Source organism: Macaca thibetana, chromosome 12, assembly GCF_024542745.1.
Source record: "Macaca thibetana thibetana isolate TM-01 chromosome 12, ASM2454274v1, whole genome shotgun sequence".
Lineage (NCBI taxonomy): Eukaryota > Metazoa > Chordata > Mammalia > Primates > Cercopithecidae > Macaca > Macaca thibetana.
The window spans coordinates 89,107,337-89,128,210 of NC_065589.1; the positions used below are offsets into that span (position 1 = coordinate 89,107,337).

The 20,874-nt window shown below is 35.4% G+C and overlaps 1 protein-coding gene across 6 annotated transcripts in view; it reads right to left on the reverse strand.

Moving 5' to 3' along the window:
• Nucleotides 1–20,874, reverse strand: part of GALNT13 (polypeptide N-acetylgalactosaminyltransferase 13) — a 612,881-nt gene that overhangs the window by 567,635 nt on the left and 24,372 nt on the right. For 5 of the 6 annotated variants that reach the window (XM_050752066.1, XM_050752064.1, XM_050752067.1 and 2 more), the window contains exon 2: nucleotides 16,146–16,217. The gene's annotated coding sequence lies outside the window, so the exon portion shown is untranslated. Of the gene's footprint in view, nucleotides 1–16,145; nucleotides 16,218–19,516; nucleotides 20,007–20,874 lie in introns of those variants that run through there. The other variant, XM_050752063.1, reaches the window with a different exon arrangement.

Here is a 20,874-nt window from a genome sequence, read left to right on the forward strand (position 1 = left end):
AGGATGAGCAAAATAATTTGTAATCAATATTAGGATGAGCAACTTGGAAAAAGAAAATCCTTTAAGATTCATTCAAATATTAAGCTATTTATTTATTTCCCAAATAATTTTTGAGTACATAATATGCTCCCAACCCTAGCCCAAATTAGGTGCTTGAGACACCTTACCTCACAGTTTATAATCTAGAAGTTCTACATAAAATCAAAGGCCTGCTCAAGATTAAAGTTTCTGGGGTCTGCATCATTGTTAAGAATATTAATTTTATTATTTTCATTTTGTTGTTTATATATATATCAATATCACATATTTTAATCAAGTTTATAATGGAAAAATAGTGGTATTCACAAATTTGCTGGTAGATGTTAATACTTTTTGAATCTCCTATGGGATACAGAAGCAGAGCTGCCTAGAAGGCAAGTGAGTATAGGGACTGAATATCAGAAGAGGTAAAGATGAGGGAGTCAGCAAGTCAATAGAAATGGAAGTCATGGAAATTGATAAAATTTGTTCAATGAGAATCTAAGTATGAGAGAAAACGAGGGTGCCATAAAGAATCTTGTAGAATATGTATTTTAAGAAAGATAAGCACACATATGAGATTAGGCAATGCTATCAAGGGAGGAGAAAAACAAGTGCAAATAATATAGATTTCATCAAAAAGTAATATTCTGAAATAGAAGGAATGATCAATAGTACAAAATTGTGCTAAGAGAGCAAAGAAGTATATTCTATATGCAATATAAGTCACGCAACTAACTTTGGTGACCTTGGAACAGCTTCAGACAAGCAGACAAGGAAAGCCGCGGTGTGTTGAGGTGTGAATAAATGTGACACTGAATATTGACAAATCTTGGAGACATTTAGCTATGAATAGAGGTAATAGTTACAGTGTAGCTAAAAATGGACTTAAAATAAGGTGAAGATTTATGCATAAATGCATTTTTGGTTTTAAGGGGAAAGATATTTTGACGTTTAATGCCAAGAGGAAGGAATCAGGAGAAAGGGATAAGGTTGAACAAGCAAAATGAAAATATTCATTTGAACTGGCGCCCTTAGAACATGCACAGATAGCTGTAGGATCCAGAGCATTGATGAAGGAATTGGTTTATAGAGGAAGAGGCATCAATAGAAGGGGATAATAAAAGGATTTATGGACACTGGTAAGTTAGTAGGAATCTCAAAAGTTTCTGTCTCACGGATGCTATTTTCTCTTTACATGATCTGTTAAGAAGGAAGGGAGAAGAATGGTGGTGGGTTAGAGCATACAGGAGTAGCAGAGGTTGGATATGAAAATGAAACTGTGGGAAATGGAAGATACCTCTCTAGAAAACCACATTAAGAGTTGCTTTTCAGAGTCAAGGGCTTACTTCACTTTGTCATCCCAAATTCTCACTCTGTTTGATTGGTGTATATTAACTCCATTGATGTTCACCCAGAGAGAATTAGGAGCCTCTCCTTTTCCATTCCTTTTAGCCTCCAAGGATTTCAGTTCAAGTGGTAGATATTTTTACTTCGTATTCCCAATTTTTCAAACACAGTATTTCAATTTAAAAATCAGATTAATTATGTTAAACATGGTTGAATCAAACATAATCCTGAATTAATAAAATCTCAATGAACTCCTAGTTAGCATGTTTTGAGTATGCTAAAAATGCTTTTTAACGTCCTTCTCTCCAAAAAAGTAATGATGATACATCTTGCCAAACCTTTGCACTCACACATGTGTACATGCAGGAAAAAAACACAGTGAAGGAACTAGAAATCCAAGTAATTTTGCTGTAAGTTAGCTGCATTTTACCAGAAAAAAAAAACTGTTTGTGGTCATCATTAACACAGATAACTGCCTAATTGACATTCTGTCTCTTTGTTTTCTCTCTCACTCTCTCTCTCCTTCTTTCCTCCCTCTCTATCAGTTGAACCCTTTTGTTTCCAAGATACCTTTTAGTTTGACTCTAAGGCTGCTCAATTGGGTGTCTCTCATACTGACTAAGGTTGCCTGGCAACATGACTGATAGAATACTCACAAGCCTGTGCGGTAGCTCTATTTTTTGGCTTACAGGTGGGAGATTTGGATAGAATTTTAAGAGATTTTTCACACTGCAATTCTGTTTCGTTTCAGTGGATGTGCAATTAAGTTTATTACTTATAACATTATTGTTATAGTTTACTGCACTTCTCAGTATTATTTAGAGATTTTGGTTTTGTCATAATTATTAATACTTCTAGAATATTTTTGAAGTTTGAATTATCCCTCAAAATACTACATACCTTTTTCAAATTATATTATCATAAAGTCAAAATAAAAAAAAATAATAAAAACCAGAAGGTTATTGAAGGGAAAGAGATGTAAAGGGAAGTTATTGGAGGTGAGAAATATTCTATATGTTCTTGATCTAGATAGCAGTAATTCAGGCATATAACTATGTAAAAACTCATCAATCAATATATTTAATATTAGTGTACTATACACATCTTAATACATAAATGATATATTTCAAGATATTCTAAAGATGATGGCAATATGAATAAATATATACACACAGACACAAACAGAGACTAGGATATTTCTTTTGGCAAAAGAATCTGTCTTGGGCAAAAAAAAAATGCACAGAATTATGGTGTTTTAAAGCTGTAAATAAGTAGTAGAGGTCATCTCATCAACCAACTGATTTGTCAGCTGAATAAACTGAGGCCCAGAGGCATATAATTTATTTCATAAGTTTCATAACCTACCAATGGCAAAGGTTAAAGAGAAACCTTTAAATTCTTATCTATTTCTTAGTTTAACATTATATAAAGTGCTCCTATCATAAACCTTAACTTTGAGCAATCTTTCAGTTTAGTTCAAAGTATAGAAATTATACATCAAAGAACAGAAATTGAGACTCAATCCCATCTAAAAGGTAAAGCTCTACTCAAGAGAAACAAGTTTAGTTGCTTTAGTACTCCATCAACCTTTATTAGTCATTTATAGTCACCGTCCTCTCTTAAATAACTGAATTTATGCTAATATAAGATAGGTAAACTAGACATACCATTTCCCAGCCTCCCAAGTAACTGAGATTACAGGCACATACCACCACACCTGGCTAGTTTTTGTATTTTTAGTAGAGACGGTGTTTCACTGTGTTGGCCAGACTGGTCTCGAACTCCTGACTTCATGGACATCATTCTTAATAGTAAAATGATGGAAAGTGTTCTCTTTGATTCGTGAATAAGAGCAGAATGTTCATTCTTCCTATGTTCATTCAGCATTGTTCTGGACACTCTAGTCAAGTCAATAAGACACATAAAATACAATAAAGCTATAAGATTTTGAAAGTGTTAAGTAATACTATCTTTCTTCACAGACAACATGGATATTTACATGGAAAATTCAAAATAATCCACCGTAAAAATACTAGAATTAATGAGTTTACAATCTACTATATGCAAGGTCGATATTTAAACATGTATTTTTATACAAGGAACTAAGAGAAAATAATTTTTAAGATATATCTTGCCTGCCCCAAAATGGCCAACTAGACACAGCTAGGAGGAACATCTCCCTCCAAGGAACCAGAACATCAGAAAGACTGGAGTTCTCTGAGCATATCTTCAGAGGCAAGGTATTGAGAACAGATGGAGGGAAGACACAGATGCTATACTGAAGGGAGAAGAGACTGGGCACCCTGCATAGGACTACTGTTCACCAGGATTTATTCCTGGCCCCAAAGAACCCCTGCAGAAACTAGGAGTTGATCACACAAGGAGGAAGCTGCTCTCATCACAGTCCTCTGGAATCCCAGCAGTAGGAAACCCCTCAACCACCATGGACCCTTCAGTTGGCAGGAAGAGTAACTTAGAAAAGTGTTAGGGGCAGAACTCCAGCCAGTGCAGAGCCCAGAGGATTTGGCGTTGGAGTGTCTGTAGTGGAGCATGGTCAGGGATGCCCATTTACCTGGGCTCAACTTGTTTCCATAGGAGACTTTAGCCTTAGGGGAACTGTCCAACCTGAACTCTGAAGGGCTGTTTTGCCCATAAGACAGGACATGTGTGCACAGACAAACCTTCCTTTCCCTTCCCTGCCACCACATGTGTGTGCATGCACCCTGCTGTGCCACTGTTGTTGGTGTGGGTGCATGCTGCCCCCAACCCCACCTGTCACATTGCCATTGCATCAGAGCATCAGCAGGCATGAAATCCGCCTACCCTGCCACCACCAGCACCCACCCCTTGCACTGACACTGCTGCCAAAGTGAAACTAGGCAGGGAAAACAGACAGCTTGCCCACAACCTAGGCAGCCGCAACCACCAGTGTGAACATGCATAGAGGGCATGCACAGTCCTGAGCCCACCAGCACCCCCACTACCATGCTAACACCAACACTGGCATAAACACATGGACAGTTGCCAGTGGAGGACCCCTGTCTCCCTGAGTAACACTGCCATCACCATTGCTGCAAACACCTGCTGGCTACCCAGCACCCACTACCACCCTGCCACAGCTGACAAGTGTGCACTTGGCCATGCTGCCACTGCCACAGCTGCTAGCACATGCAAATGAGTATAGATTCCACTGCCACTGCCCTACAAAGAGCTTTGGCTGGCACCATGCATACAAGTATTATGACCAGAAGTCCAGGAGCATTTCAGCCTATCCTTCACAACAGGTTCCTAACCATGAGGGGCCAGAAAACAAAGCCAGCGCTCAATAAGAGTCGCTCAGAATTAGAAAAACACAGTCCAGGAGTCCTGAGCTAAGCCTTGACTCCCTAAAATCTTCCAGAAATGAATCCAATTGACTGAATACACCTTATACCACAATCAAACCTCCAAGGTCATTAAACAGGATAAAAGAAAAAAAATCTAAATGATAGGAAATTCAAATATTGAAGGAACAGCGGACCCAAAAAAATGAGAAAGAACCAGCACAAGAACTCTGACAACTCGAAAAAGCAAGAGTGTCTTCTTTTCTCCAAATGACCATGCTAGTTCTCCAAGAAGGGTTGTTAACTGAGCTCAGATGGCTGAAATGACAGAAATAGAATTCAGAATAAGGGTAAGAATGAAGATTTTCAAGATTCATGAAAACACTGAAACCCAATCTAAGGAAACTAAGAATCATAATAAAATGATACAGAATCTGACAGACAAAATAGCCAGTATAGAAAAGCAAGAAGCTGACCTTATAGAGCTGAAAAAAAAAAAAAAACTACAAGAATTTCATAATGCAATAGCAAGTCAAAGCAACAGATTAGACCAAGCTGAGTAAAGAATTTCAGAGTCTGAATACTGACTTTCTGAAATAATACAGTCAGACAAGAATAAAGAAAACAGAATAAAAAGGAACAAACCAAACCTCAGAGAAATATGGGATTATATAAAGAGACCAAATCTATGACTTATTGACATCCCTGAAAGAGATAAGGAGAATGGAAGCAACTTGGAAAGCATGATACAGGTTATCATCCATAAGAATTTCCCCTATTTGGGAGGCCGAGGCGGATGGATCACGAGGTCAGGAGATCGAGACTATCCTGGCTAATATGGTGAAACCCTGTCTCTACTAAAAATACAAAAAACTAGCCGGGCGTGGTGGCGGGCGCCTGTAGTCTCAGCTACTTGGGAGGGTGAGGCGGGAGAATGGCGTGAACCCGGGAGGCGGAGCTTGCAGTGAGCCGAGATCACGCCACTGCACTCCAGCCTGGGAGACACAGCGAGACTCCATCTCAAAAAAAAAAAAAAAAAGAATTTCCCCTATCTAGACAAGGAGGCCAACATTCAAATTCAGGAAATGCAGAGAACCCCCACAAAATACTTCACAAGACCAATCCCAAGACACATAATCAGCATATTCTCCAAGGCTGAAATGAAAGAAAAAATGATAAAGGCAGCGAGAGACAAAGGACAGGTCACCACAAAGGGAAGCCCATCAGACTAACAGCCAACTTCTCAGAAAGAACCCTACAAGCAAGAAGAGATTGAGGGTCTATATACAACATTCTTACAAAAAGATAAATTCTGACCAAGAATTTCATATACAAACAAACTAAGCTTCATAAGCAAAGGAGAAATAAGATGCTTTCAGACAGGCAAATGCTAAGGGAAATCATTACTACAAAACATGCATATAAGAGCTCCTGAAAAAAGCACTGAATATAAAAAGGAAAGACTGTTACCAGCCACTACAAAAATACATTTAAGTACACAGACCAGTGGCACTAAAAAGTAACCATAAAAACAAATCTGCATAATAACTGGCTAACAACACAGTGACAGGATCAAATTCACATATATCAATGCTAATATTAAATGTAAGAAGGCTAAATGCTCCAATTAAAAGGCACAGAGTGTCAAGGTGAATAAAGAAGAAACACTCAGTGGTATGCTGTCTCCAAGAGACCTATCACACATACAATGACACTCACAGGCTCAAACTTAAGGAAGGGGAAAATGTCTATCAAGCAAATGGAAAACATAAAAAACACAAGGGTTACAATCCCAATTTTAGGCAAAACAGACTTTAAATCAACAAAGATCAAAAAAGACAAAAAAGGGCAATAAATGCAATTCATTACCAAAACAGAAGTAAAGTCAAAGGATTCAGGTCAACAAGACCTGACTCTTCTAAACATGTATACACCCAACTCAGAAGCACACAGATTCACAAAGCAAGTTATTAGTGACCTTCAAGGAAACTTCGACTTCCATATGATAATAGTGAGAAATTTTAATATTCCACTGACAGTATTGGACAGATCATCAAGGCAGAAAGTCAGCAAAGACATTTAGGACTTGAATTCAAAAAGACCAAATGGACCTGATAGATATCTATAGGACTCTCCATCCAAAAACAACAGAATATACATTCTCCTCATTACCACATGGCACATACACTAAAATCACCCACACAATATGACATATAACGATCAGCAAATGCAAAAGAACTGAAATCATAGCAACTACTCTCTCAACAACAGCACAATAAAAAGAGAATTCAAGATAATCACTCAAAGTTATACAATTATATGGAAGTTAACCTGCCTCAGAATGATTTTGGGGTAAATATTGAAATTAAGACAGAAATCAGGAAGTTCTTTGAAACTGATGAGAACAAAGCTACAACATATTAGAATCTCTGGGACACAGATAAGGCAGTGTTAAGAGGCAAATTTGAAGCACAAAATGCCCACATCAAAAACTTAGAAGGATCTCAAATTAATAACCTAGAATCACAAATAAAAGAACTGGAGAAACAAGAAGAAATCAACTCCAAAGCTAGCAGAAGACCAGAAATAACCATAATCAACGCTGAACTGAAAGATTGACATAAAAAAACCATTCAAAAGATCAGTGAATCCAGAAGTTGGCATTTTTAAAAAATTAAAAAGATGGATAGAAACTAGCTAGATTAATAAACAGAAAAAGACAGAAGATAAACACAATCAGAAATGACAAAGGCAATAACCACTAACCCCACAGAAACATACATATATAACCATCAGAGACTACTATGAAGACCTCTATTCACAGAACTCAAAAATCAACATGAAATAGATAGATACCTGATCACATATACCCACCCAAGACTAAACCAGGAAGAAACTGAATCCATGAACAGACCAATAATGATTTCTGAAATTGAATCAGTAATAAATAGTCTACCAACCAAGAAAAAAGCCCAGCCAGGACCAGATGGATTCATAGGCAATGTCCACCAGACACACAAATAAGAGCTAGTACCATTCTTACTGCAATTATTTCCAAAAAAAATGAGGAACAGGGACTCCTCCCCAACTCACTCTATGAGGCCAGCATCATCCTGATACCAAAACCTTGCAGTGACACAACCAAAAAAGACTTCAGGCCAAATTCTTGATGAAGATGGATTTAAAAATCCTCAACGAAATACCAGCAAACCAAATCCAGCAGTGTCATCAAAAAGCTAATACACCATGATCAAGTAGGCTTTATTCCTGGAAAGCAAGGTCGGTTCAACATATGCAAATCAATAAATGCAATTCATTACAAAAACAGAAGTAAAGTCAAAACCACATGTTTATCTCAATAGAAGCTGAAAAGATGTTTGACAAAATTCAGCATCCCTTCATGTTAAAAACTCTCAACAAGCTACATATTGAAGGAACATACGTCAAAATAGTAAAAGCTATCCATGACAGAACCACAGCAAACATCATAATAAATGAGCAAAAGCAAAAGCATTACCCTTGAAAAGCCACACAAGACAAGGATGCCCCCTCTCACCACTCCTATTAAACCTAGTATTGAAAGTCCTGGCCACAGACATCCAGCAAGAAAAAGAAATAAAGCATATATATATAGAAAGACAGGGAGTCAAACTATTCCTGTTTGCAGACGACATGTTTCTGTATCTAGAAAAAGCCACAATCTCAGCTTGAAAGCTCCTTAAACTGATAAACTTCAGCAAAGTTTCAAGATAAAGAGTCAATGTACAAAAATTACTAGCAAAATCTGTAGAAACTAGCAAAAAATGTACAAAAATCACATTTTAAAAAATCCTATATGGCAGTGAGAGCCAAGCTGAGAACCAAGTCAGGAACACAATCCCATTCAAAACTGCCACAAAATGAATAAAATACCTAGGAATACAGTTAACCAGGGAGATGAAAGATCTCTACAATGAGAATCACAAAACATGCTCAAAGCAATCAGAGATGACACAAACAAATAGAAAAACATTCCATGCTCATGGATCTCATGGATAGGAGAAATCAATATTGTTAAAATGGCCATACTGCCCAAAGCAATTTGTAGATTCAATGCTATCCCTATTGAACTATAAATAACATTATTCACAGAACTAGAAAAATCTATTTTAAAATTCATATGGAACCAAAAAAAAGCCCGAATATCCAAGGCAATTCTAAGCAAAAAGAACAAAGTTGGATGCATTATGTTACCAACTTCAAACTATACTACAGAGCTACAATAGACAAAATGGCATGGTACTGGTACAAAGGCAGATATATAGGCCAGTGGAATAGAATAGAGAGCCCAGAATTAAGGCGGCACACCTACAACCATCTGGTCTTCCACAAAGTCAACAAAACGAAGCAATGAGGAATGGACTCCCTATTCAATGGGAGTGTGCTTGGATAACTGGCTAGCCATATGCAGAAGACTGAAACCGGACTCTTTCCTTATACCACATAGAAAAATCAACTCAAGATGGATTAAACACTTAAATGTAAAACTCAAAACTATAAAAACCCTGGAAGACAATCTAGAAAGTACCATTCTGGATGTAGAACCTGTTAAAGGTTTCATGACAAAAACACCAAAAGCAATTGCAACAAAAGCAAAAACTGACAAATGGGATATAACTCAACTAAAGAGCTTCTGTGCAGCAAAAGAAACTATCAACAGAGTAAACAGACAACCTATAGAATGGGAAAAATATATGCAAACTATACATCTGACAAAGCTCCAATATTCAGCATCTATAAGGAACTTAAACAAATTACAATGAAAAAGCAAACAACCCCATTAAACAATGGGCAGAGGACTTGAACCAACACTTTTCATATATATGGCCAGCAATCACATGAAAAAGCTCACCATCACTGATCATTAGAGAAATAGAAACCAAAACCACCATGAGATACCATCTTATACCAGTCAGAATGGCTATTGTGAAAAAGTCAAATAATCACAGATACAGGCAAGGTTGTGGAGAAAGGGAATGCTTATACACTGCTGGTGGGAGTGTAAATTAGTTCAACTATTGTGGAAAGCAATGTCATGATTCCTCAAAGAATTAAAAACAGAATTACCATTTAATCCAGCAATCCTATTACTGGGTATATACATAAAGGAATATAAACTATCCTACCATAAAGACACATGCACATGTATGTTAATTGCAGCACTATTCACAATGACAAAGATATGGAATCAACCTAAATGCCCATCAATGGTAGAATGGATAAAGAAAATATGGCACATATACACTATGGAAAACTATGCAGCCACACACACACAAAAACAAGATCATATCCTTTGCAGTAACATGGATGGAGCAGGAGGCCATCATCCTTAGCAAACCAAGACAGGAATAGAAAACAAATACCACATGTTCTCATTTATAAGTGGAGGCTAAATGATTAGAACACATGGACACAAAGAAGGGAACAAGAGACACTGAAGTCTACTTTAGGGTAGAGGGTGGCAGGAGGTAGAGGAACAGGAAAAAATAACCATTGGGTACTAGGCTTAGTATACGAGGGACAAAATAATCTGTACAACAAACCCCCGTGACACAAGTTTACCTACATAAAAAACCTGCTCATGTACCCCTAAACCTAAAATAAAAGTTTAAGAAGTGTATATAATATGTATGTGTTATTATGTATGTAATTATATGTATATATGATACATATGTATACAATTATATGTGTATATATATAATCTTAATATTAAACTGCATTAAACTTCTAGGCACAAATTAACCAAAATACGTAAGACCTCTAAACAAAAAACCATACATTGATTGAGAAAAATTAAAAGATCAAAATAAATAAAGTACAGTAGTCCCCCTTACTTATGGTTTTGCCTTCCATGGTTCCAGTTACTCATCATCAACTGTGGTCCAAAAATATTAAATGGAAAATTCCAGAAATAAACAATTTATAATTTTAAATGGTGTGCTGTTCTGTGTAGCTTGATGAAATTTCCCACCACTCTGCTCTGTTCCTCCTAGGACTTTAATCATTCCTTTGTCCAGCAACCTCATGCTACATTCACAACCCACCCTATAGTCACTTAGTAGCCATCTTGGTTATCGAATTGATTGCCAAAGTATCACAGTGCTTGTGTTCAAGTCTCCCTTATATTACTTAATAATTGACCCAAATTACAAGAATAATAATGTTGACAATTTGAATATGCCAAAGAGAAGCCATAAAGTGTTTCCTTTAAGAAAAGAATAAAGAGAAAAAGTTGTTTGCTCAGGTTGCTAAGCTCTCTGGTAAGAATGCTTCTATCCTTGAAATTGTGAAGAAAGAACAAGAGATTTATGTTACTTTTGCTGTTGCACCTCACACTATGAAAGTTATGACCAAAATCATTCACAAGACTTCATCTCATCATGTAGGCATTGTATCATCTCACATTATCACAAGAAGCAGGTTAAGTACAGTACAATAACATACTTTGAGAGACAAAGAGACTATATTCACATAACTTTTATTACAGTATATTGTTACAATTGTTCTATTTTATTATTAGTTGTTCTTAATCTCATCCTGTGCCTAAGTTTAAATTAAACTTTATCATAAGTATGTATGTGTAGAAAAAAACATAGTCTATATAAGGTTTGGTACTATTTGCAGTTTCAGGCATCAACTGGGGATCTTGGAATGTGTTCCCAGTTAATAAGGAGGAAATGCAGTATATATTATGTTCATAAATGAAATAAGTTAATATTGTAATTATGCCAGTTCTTTAACAATTTACTTAACAATAGATTGAATGCAATTCTAACTAAAATCTAAACAATTGTTTTTGTTAACTTGACAAAGTAATTCTAAAATTTACATGAAAGAAGGCAAAGTCAAGAGGCCTTTGAATAACATGTGGTAGAAAAACTCGTTTTAATAGATACTAAGAATATTTAAAAAGTAGCCGTAGTTAAAATAGTGTTATAAGTGATAAGAAGAGACTAATAAACCAATTAAATAGAATAGTTGGCTCCTAAAAGACCCAGACACATATAGAAATTTAATTTGTAGTAAATATGACATTAAAGAACCGTGGGCAAAGGAGAGAATTGTCCAGTATGATTCTATAACAACTGGATATCTAGAATTTGACTTCTACCTCACATCACTCACAAAAACCAAAGACAAGTGGAAAGATATAAACATAAAGAGGTGACATAATGATTAAAATTAAAATTAGGAACATCAGAGAAACCTCATTAAGAAACTGAAAAAGCAAATCATAGAAAAGGAGAAGACCTTTGCAGCATATTTAACTGGTGGGAGGCTCTTAATCCAGTGTACCTAACTTGTGAATATTAACAATTTTAAAAATCAACACAATAGAAAAATACACATATGAAGAGGAAATTTATAGACAATAATATGCACATGGCTATTAAGCCACATGACACAATCATATTATTCAATAAGACAATGTAAACCAAACTCTCACCAGAATGGCTACAATTAACTGATTATACCAATCTTTGGTAAAGATGAAAAAATGGAAACTCTTATACACTAAGGAATGAAGTGAAATTAGTATATTTACTTTGGAATACCATCTGGCAGTATCTACTAAAGTTAAAAGATTGCATGCAATATGACTAAGAAATTCCATTGGTAAGTATATATTCAAGAGAAATATATGTATATATTTGGCTAAAAACATTTAAAAGAATGTTTATGGCAGCATTATTTATAATGGCTCAAACCTAGAAACAGCATGAATGTCCATCAACAACACAAGGAATAAATATTCTGTAGTACTTCTATATGACGGAATACGATATAGGAATGAAAATTAATGAACCACATAAAAACATTAAGGAAACTTACAAACATACATTCAGAAAAGGACACCATGCACAGAAGAATGTGTGTAATATAAATATTATGTACATTAATTTAAAAATCAGGCTAAACCAATATTTTGCATATAAGGATACATTATTTAATGTTAAAACTATGATGAAAAGCAAGGAAGTAATTCCCACAAATATCAGGAATAATGTTATCCATGGGAAACTGATAGAAAGGAAGTAATGGCTGGCAGGCAGAAAAAGTAGGATTGGAGATGCAGCAATTGTTCTATTTCTTCACCTGTGTGATGGTTACATGGGTCTTTGCTTGTGAAATCACTGTTCTGTCTCCTTAATGCGTAAAAATTCAAAGCAAAAAGCTTAAAACAGCAGTAATTATGTAATGAAATTAAAAAATAGAAAACTGTTACCTGAGATAAATTTTAATAAACATAACTTTTATTTAAAACTTACTGGTACCAAGAGCCATTGTAGGTGCTTTATCTCATTTGAGCTTTACAATATCCAGAAGACACAGTATTACTAATATCACATTTTGAAGGTACAGAGGCTGAGGCACAGAGAGCTTAAATAATTGACACAAAGCCACACAGCAAATGGGCCTTACTTGGAATATGAATCAATGAAGCAGAATGGTCCTGGAGCCCATGGTCTTAAGCAGTACATTATTCTACTTCTCCAGTATATTAGATTGATACAAAAGTAATTGCGGTTTTACAAAGTAATGGCAAAAATGCAATTACTTTTGCATCAACCTAACAGAAAAAAAGATACTCCATATGCTGAGAGTTATGTTTTTCTCTTGTCAAAATTAGTTTTGCAAGATAGGTAAACTAAGTCTAAAATAGTGGTCTTTTATGGACCCAAGATATGAAATCTTCTACTTATCACCCTATCCTTGTTTCATTTTTAAGTTCTGCTAAGGAAGGAAGACAAATCTGATTAAGACGACATATTTACTATCATAACTTACAACTGAATAATGTAATAAATTACTGTTCCTATTGCCCAAGACACAAGTGAATGCATACAAGAGATTCATCACTAACCATAAGGGACATTTCTCCCTAAAGGTCAAGATTTTTCTGCATACCCAAAAACCTACCTAAAGAAAGGGTAAACTCTGAAAAAAAAAATATGTTTCTCTGATTATTGGCAACATCATTTTCCAGCTCAGTCAACTTGGAAGCTTCAGTTATTTTTTTAGAGAAATGATGGTACAGTGGTAAACTGCAATGACTCTGGAGCTTGACTAAATGGCCCCAAATGTCAGGCATGGTATGTTTTACTTTTGTGACCTGGGACCATTTGCTTAAATGATGCCTCTCTCAGTTTCCTCTTGCACAAATGGGGATGACATTAGTCATTAACATTTAAAACAACCCTGGCACTCAGTAAATCCTGCACAAGCATTAAGTATAACCATTACTCCCTGAACCTATTTACTTCCAAATAAATCTCACATGCTCCAAACCCTGCCAGTCCCTCCCCACTGCTATGACTTTAGGTCTTGCCCTCATCCCTTCATTCTTATACCTCTGTAAATGCTTAAAAATTGATCTTTTTGCAACAAGTCTTCCAACTGCCATCCACTTTGAAGATATTACCAGAATAACATTTAAAAATACCTTTCTGTTCACAGGATTAGCCCTCATGAAATATTAGCTCTCTATTTTTAATTACATACCAATTAAATTCAAATTTCTTGAAGGGCTATCAGTATTTCCCACAACCTGGTACCAGCCTTATTTTCCAGTTACCTGTTTTTAGTCCAACATAAGAAACGTATTCTTGTGCCAAACTAATTAATTTGTCATTCATTGAGTGTGAAGTATGCCTCTTTACTTCTAAATGTTAGTATGCCATTTTCTTGACTATTCTGTTAACATTCTCCATCTGCATCAAGATCTAGCCCAAATTCAATTTCCATAAAACCTTGGACCAATATGGTTCAGAATTATATCTCCTTTCTGAGGTCTCCTATAATGGCTTCTTTTTTCACACATCTGTGCATTTTATTGTTTCTCAAATTATTTAAAATGGCTTTTAAATTGTATTAGTTTATACCATTCTCATGAGGTAACTTACCACAGCCTCTGCTTTATTTATATGAGGGAATAGCTTATTTCCTCAAACCAACGACAAAGTTTCCTTGAGAGTTCTTTTTGTCTTTCTCTCCTACTTGCTCTAGTCCTTACTAACACAGTACCTCTCAATTTAGGAGCATGAACTATTAATTGAACCAAATGAAATAAAATTACTAAACAAAATCACTAGCTTTGTCTTCCAGAGGTCAAATCTAGAAATGGAGACTTCATCCCTTCATTCTCACCCCTCTGTAAATCCTTCAATCTCAAAACCAAAAGTAGTGTGGGAGCATGAACGATCTGATCCATTCAATTTTAGAGCAATAGCCTTTTAAATACCAGGAATTCCGAAAATGTCCCCATATAAAATGTCGCTGATGGTTTGTTTCAAGAAATAAAGTGTACAGGGTTAGGACCAATGGGTGGCTAACATGAATGAATTTGAAGATCACCAGAGTCCAAACGGGAAAGCATGAATGTGGCCAGTGTGATGTAAAGGATAGTACTATGAATATTACACATCTGAAGATAATAAGGAGGGAAAAGAATGGTAAGTCAAGCTCAACCTTTCATTCCAATCTTTTCTTCACTGCAGAAAGCAACTAAAAAGGACCACAAGAAAAGGGTGTGGTCAGCCACTGCTAATTCTGAAAAGTATAATAGAAGAGTAAGATATTGTCTCTGCCATTAGGGGAGGAGTTGTTATATATTTTTAAGTTTTCTCTAATCAAATAGCATTTTGTTCAAGGCAACTCATTTTGGGTTGCTGATTGGTTCTACTGACACTTAATATAAGGCAATTGTTATTTTTTTAATTTGAATTCAGTCATAAAATACTCATTTACTCTGATGAGTAGTGTTGGCCAGAGCACTTCATCAGGGCAGAGGCATATTTCTCTACAACAATTTCCAGCCTGACAGCCAAACAAGAACACAATGCCACTCACAATAGCCCCCAAAAGAATAAAATACCTAGGAATACAGCTAACCAAGGAGGAGAAAGTTCTATACAAAACACTGGTCAAAGAAGTTAGACATGACACAAATAGAAAAACATCCCATGCTCATGGACAGGATGAATCGAGGTTGATAAAATGGCCACAATGTCCAAAGCAATTTACAGATTCAATACTATTGCTATCAAACTACAAATGATATCATTCATATAATTAGGAAAAACTATTTTATAATTCATAAACCAAAAAAGAGCCAAAATAGACAAGGCAATCCTAAGCATAAAGAAAAAACTAGAGGTATCACATTACCTGTCTTCAAACTATACCACAGGGTTGTAGTAACCAAAACAGCAAGGCACTGATACAAAAAGAGACACACAGAACAATGGAACAGAATAAAGACCCCAGAGATAATGCTGCACACATACAACCATCTGATCTTTAACAACGCTGACAAAAAATATCAAAGACTGTAAATGGAAATGGGTTCTTTTATGACTGCCAAATTAATCGAGCATGACTGCAATTGAGTAGAACAATAAAAATATTACTTACTGTATGTTGCACTTGGCAATTTCAAAATGATTTGCAAACATACATCCTCAAAATGCTTCTACAAAAATGCATCTGTGGAGGAAGAAAAACATCCAAAAGAGTAAACAATTTGTCAAGGTCACAGAAAAACTAACACAGACCAACACACACTTAAACACAATACACTGTAACATACTAAAATAGGTTTTGCAAAATGTAGACTATACATCTAGCAAAGTATAATGGGCTGATGAACAGAAATATTCCCAACTACATGCAAATATTCCAAAACATCAATTAAGGAGGACACTTTGAAGAAAGAGGTAAGAGAAGTCTGCATACTAGCTTCATAATTATATGCAAGAAACACAGTTGGCAGAACGGCATAAAAGTAATTCAAAAATATGAGATGTTCAAATATACTTGGAGAGTTGAGGTGATTATTCAAATATTTCAAGTTTTTAAAAGGTACTATTATCTGATATATGAGGATCACTGAGTTAGAAAAGAATTTTGCTTGATTTATCCAGAGAGTTGCACCAATTCACTTTGTAATTGCATTTCAATTCTAATTGAAAACCATGCACTGAGAAAAATGCAGGCATGCGACCTGCATACCTCACAAAAATACACAAACAGATCCATTCTCTGTGTTTCAGAATATCAATGTGATTATAAGGAGAAAGTGATTTAATCAAGCATTATTAATTAATTTGTTCGTTTTAGAGTAGGGTTTTGAAAGAGCATATTGATTTTGAATCTCAAAATATTTCAACTTAAATGGGTTTTATGCTACTGAGTAAATACAGTGTTATAAAAGAACTGTTCAAAGAAATATAATAAAATACAACCTAATGAAAATTATCAGCCTGGCCAACATGGTGAAACCCTGTCTTTAATAAAAATATAAAAATTAGCCAGGCATGGTAGTGAGTGCCTGTAGCCCCAGCTACTCAGGAGGCTAAGGCAGGACCATCGCTTGAACCCAGGAGGCGGAAGTTGCAGTGAGCTGAGATCATGCCACTGCACCCCAGTCTGGGAGACAGAATGAGACTCCATCTCAAAAAAAAAAAATACATATATATATATATATAAATATATATATATCCCTTTAAAAACACAGTGTGTTCTTTCAGACAGCTCACACTATAAACAATACAAATAAAAATTCCCTTAAGTACCAAACATCTTTAAAGGAATATTAGTTCTCAGCAACAAACAGAATTTCTGCTCAGAGAGATCTGCGTCTTGATGGTACTAAGCAGAACTAGCAGTTTAATAATACAGAAGTTGTGCTTTTGTGTTCACCAAAACCAACTGTAACCAAATCAACAATTCAACATTCAGAATAAGCATTTTGAATAGAAAATCTAATTTATCTTCCTCTAGTATGTTAAAGACACTGGGAATGCACAGGTCTCTACCTGGCCCATGAATAAATGATTTTACTAGTGTTTTACACAGAACCTCTCAAACAGAGAAAACTGGATATAATTAGCAAGTTTATAGTTAAATGGAAAAAGTAAATCAAGAAATGTCCAAGAAATTTTGTATTTTCTAAGTTTAAAACTTAAAACATAATAAAAGATATATATATTCTTCTTCACATATAATTCAGTAGAACTATAAAGTTATAACAATTAGCAAATCTCTATATTTCTTCATACTTTAGCATATTCATCCTCATAGACAAGAATACTGAGATGAACTCTAATTACATGACTTGCTCAATCTGACACAGCCAATAGGAGGTAAGCCTGGGCTCAAAACCAGCTTTTCTGACCTGGGTTTCTTCTTACTACAATATCTGCTAATTTCTAGGTTGCATCCAGAGCAGAGATTGAAAACTGGGGGTGTGAAAACCAAATCTGGCTTACTGATACATTTCGTTTGTCCCACACCATGGTTTTTAAAATATTACACAATATTCAAAAGCAGAAGATTTCTCATAAAAAAAATCCTCATATCTAGCTTTTTTGAAAAAGTGAAAATTTTTATAAGGCTGGACTCAGGCATGGAACAGAAAAATGGTTGCCCCTCTTAGATAGCACGAGTTTTCATATTCATCTACTTCCCACTTTTACAAACCATCTTTCACTCTGACAATTTTAAATACTGGAGTGTTTTGTACCAGATCCAAGCTCTCCTTTATTAAGAATTGCCATCTTTTTTTTTCTTTCTTTTTTTGTTTTTGCTGTGAAACTGGAGGAAGGATTTACCTTTATTAGTCTCAAAAAAACGTATTTTGTCAATTGAAATAACCACTTAAAATACTACATTTCACTGGATTCCTATAACCAGGTGCTATTGATTAGTTATCTTATTTTAATCTATATACATGTTTTAAAATTTTGTGGGTTTGAATATATTTTATTTTTAAATATATATTTGATAATTGTCATAGCTAAGGGAAATTATTACAAACATAATTGATTAGTACATCATCAAGTGAAAGAATGAGTGACCTCAAAGAATAATTTTACATTTACCATGGACGTGTATGTCTTCCAGTGAGTTATTTCCTGGATTGATAGGTATACTAGGTAATAAAATAATTATGATACATTAAACACTTCAATTTAGTTGGATAAACTGGATTAACAGAACACTAACAGCTAAAGGTAAAGCTATGCAATCCACAAATTTTGCTTAAATAATGGCATATTGCATTGTCTTCAAATATCAATACATTTTGCAGAATGCATAAAAATATGGACTGGCATTCTGAGGAACTCAGGTAGTAAGAGCCACCTAAATCTCAAACTGTTCACATGTCGTAAAAAATACATACACTTAACCAAAACAAATTAAAACACACGAATCCAAATCCTTCAGCACAACTGGAAGCTGGAGAATAATAAACATGTCAGATTATACGTAAATAGAAAATTAGACACCAATTCTAATGCAGCTATCTTTAAGCTGCCCCTATATACAGAGATATATGGGGTCCAGAAAAACTGTGAGAAAGAAGGTAAAGGAAACCAGAATTCCTAAGAGTGACATGAAAATCATTCACAGAAAATCCACTCAAACTATGAAAATTCTGAAAACTTATTCTGGCATATTAGAATATGGACACAGAGAAAAGACAAAAATGCATAAATTTTGAAGTGACATTTTTTTTTGGAAGAAAAGCAAGTAAGGCATTTATAAAATGATGGGGATATGTCAAAAGGACAAAGGTCCTAGCTTTAAGAGGCTGTTACTGGTTTAATCGGAGACAATTGGGAAATAAAAATAAATAATTATTGTAATGGATTAAAATTTATTACAGAAAATATAATAAAGTATGAAATTAAGAAGGGAAAACTCTTTCTTCGAGTATAATGTCACCTAAAAAGTACAGACAGACTGATGGAGTTAGAAAACCACCATAATATTTTAGGTACCTGATTCAGTAAAGAAAACATTAGTGGATCAGCACCAGTGCATAAAAGTGTGATGATAAACAGGTATTTCCAGTCAAAAAGTATCTTCCCACAAATTTCTTATTAATTCCAATGGAGAAAATAGTAACTAGCTGTGGAGAAACTTGGCAGAGACCACCTTAACAAATTGATCAAAGACAATATCATCAATTATCAGACAAATACAACATGTCTCCAAGTATGATGCACTTGAGAAGAACACAACATCACTTTTGTGGTATGCCTGTCAAAAATGCAAAACCAGAATTAACCGTTAGGAAACATTCAGTAAAGCCAAATTGAGAATACTGCATTCCGTATCTGATCTGAACTCTTCAAATGTCCAAGTAATTAGACTAAGGAGATGTTCCAGATAAAAGGACTTTTAAAGATAAGACCAAAAAATACACCTGGAATCCTAGACACATACTGTGAGTTACACAATACAACTACTATTGTGTCAATATTGAATATCTTTTTTTTTTTTTTAAATTTATTTATTATTATTGTACTTTAAGTTGTAGGGTACATGTGCATAACGTGCAGGTTTGTTACATATGTATACTTGTGCCATGTTGGTGTGCTGCACCCATCAACTCATCATTTACATCAGGTATAACTCCCAATGCAATCCCTCCCCCCTCCCCCCTCCCCATGATAGGCCCCTGTGTGTGATGTTCCCCTTCCTGAGTCCAAGTGATCTCATTGTTCAGTTCCCACCTATGAGTGAGAACATGCGGTGTTTGGTTTTCTGTTCTTGTGATAGTTTGCTAAGAATGATGGTTTCCAGCTGCATCCATGTCCCTACAAAGGATCATCCTGATACCAAAGCCTGGCAGAGACACAACAAAAAAAGAGAATTTTAGACCAATATCCCTGATGAACATCGATGCAAAAATCCTCAATAAAATACTGCCAAACCGGATTCAGCAACACATCAAAAAGCTTATCCACCATGATCAAGTGGGCTTCATCCCTGGGATGCAAGGCTGGTTCAACATTCGCAAATCAATAAACATAATCCAGCATATAAACAGAACCAAAGACAAGAACCACATGATTATCTCAATAGATGCAGAAAAGGCTTTTGACAAAATTCAACAGCCCTTCATGCTAAAAACGCTCAATAAATTCGGTATTGATGGAACGTACCTCAAAATAATAAGAGCTATTTATGACAAACCCACAGCCAATATCATACTGAATGGGCAAAAACTGGAAAAATTCCCTTTGAAAACTGGCACAAGACAGGGATGCCCTCTCTCACCACTCCTATTCAACATAGTGTTGGAAGTTCTGGCTAGGGCAATTAGGCAAGAGAAAGAAATCAAGGGTATTCA